Genomic DNA, 1522 nt, shown 5'->3' on the forward strand with positions numbered 1-1522 from the left:
TTAGCTTCCTTCCTGCCTGGTACTTCCGTGTCACTGGGAAGAGTGCCAGGTTGACGATTGAGCACTGCATTGGCTAATTGACCGATTTGATTTTCCAAGGTCTTGATAGAAACCGCCCGACTCTTGCACAATAGCTTAAGTTCCTCAAAATCAGCACTAGTAGGTGCAGCTGCACTTCCCTGTTGAGGATATGATTGCCTTGTAGCATACTGCTGTGGTTGCTGGAATCCAGGTGGGTTAAACTGTTTACTCACTCCTTGCTGATATGGTGGCTGAACAACATTCTGATTATTCCCCCAGCTGAAATTTGGATGATTTCTGTTGTTAGGATGATAAGTCGCTGGCACAGGCTGCTGTTGTCGCTGATAATTATTTACATACTGAACAGATTCGTTTACAAGAGAACACTGATCCGTAGCATGAGAACCTGCACAAAGCTCACAAACCATAGCTATTTGATTAACTCCATACGTAGCCAGAGAATCAACCTTCATTGATAGCGCTTGGAGCTGGGCTGCAATAGCGGTGGCTACATCAACTTCCAGAATACCTGCTACCTTGCCTGACGTCATCCTCTGAGTTGGGTTTTGATGCTCATTTGCAGCCATCGTCTCGATAAGATTATACGCCTCAGTATAGCTTTTAGCCCATAAGGCTCCTCCAACTGCTGCATCGAGCATGGGCCGAGATTGGGCCCCCAAACCATTATAGAAACCAGTGATCACCATCCAATCCGGCATTCCATGATGTGGACATTTTCTCAACATTTCCTTGTAACGTTCCCAAGCCTCGCATATAGATTCTGTAGGTTGCTGCACAAACTGAGTAAGAGCACTCCTCATAGCAGCAGTCTTTGCCATCGGATAAAACTTCACCAGAAACTTTTGCGCAAGATCTTGCCACGTAGTGATGGACCCAGCTGGTTCAGAATGTAACCAGTCTTTAGCCTTGTCCCTTAGTGAGAATGGGAAAAGCCTCAACTTGATAGCCTCATCAGTCACGCCATTATACTTAAAAGTGCTGCAGATCTCGACAAAATTCCTTATGTGCATGATGGGGTCTTCAGTTGCCGCTCCTCCAAAAGAAACAGAATTCTGCACCATCTGAATAGTGCCCGGCTTGATTTCAAAGGTGTTAGCTTGAATAGCCGGATGAAGGATGCTTGACTGAATGTCATCAATTTTAGGCCGAGAAAAATCCATAAGAGCTGGATCAGCTTGAACAATACGATCTCCCATGTTTACTGGTTCTTTCTGCTCAGTTCCTGAATCCGAATCCTCAAAATCCAACTTCTCCGGAATATCAAGAACTTCGTCTGTCTCCTTAGCTGTATCTAAAGTCCTCTTGCGAGCACGAGAACGAGTTTGCATAAATGCTTGCTAAAGTACCTGAAACACAATCGAAAAGAAAGAAGAAAAAAATAAGTAACTACTACGTCCTAATCACTGAGTCCTAATGACCAATGATGGTAAGTACATAAACTAAACAAATACGCCGAGTCCCCGGCAGCGGCGCCAAAAAC

General features: G+C 44.7%; 1 non-coding gene across 1 annotated transcript; it reads left to right on the forward strand.

The window, feature by feature from the left end:
• Positions 1-738: 738 nt before the first annotated feature.
• On the forward strand, positions 739-845 carry LOC141662491 (small nucleolar RNA R71). The gene has a single exon (XR_012550606.1). It is a non-coding gene; the product is annotated as a small nucleolar RNA R71 (small nucleolar RNA).
• The last annotated feature ends 677 nt before the right edge of the window (positions 846-1522 follow it).

Source organism: Apium graveolens, chromosome 5 (assembly GCF_009905375.1).
Source record: "Apium graveolens cultivar Ventura chromosome 5, ASM990537v1, whole genome shotgun sequence".
NCBI lineage: Eukaryota > Viridiplantae > Streptophyta > Magnoliopsida > Apiales > Apiaceae > Apium > Apium graveolens.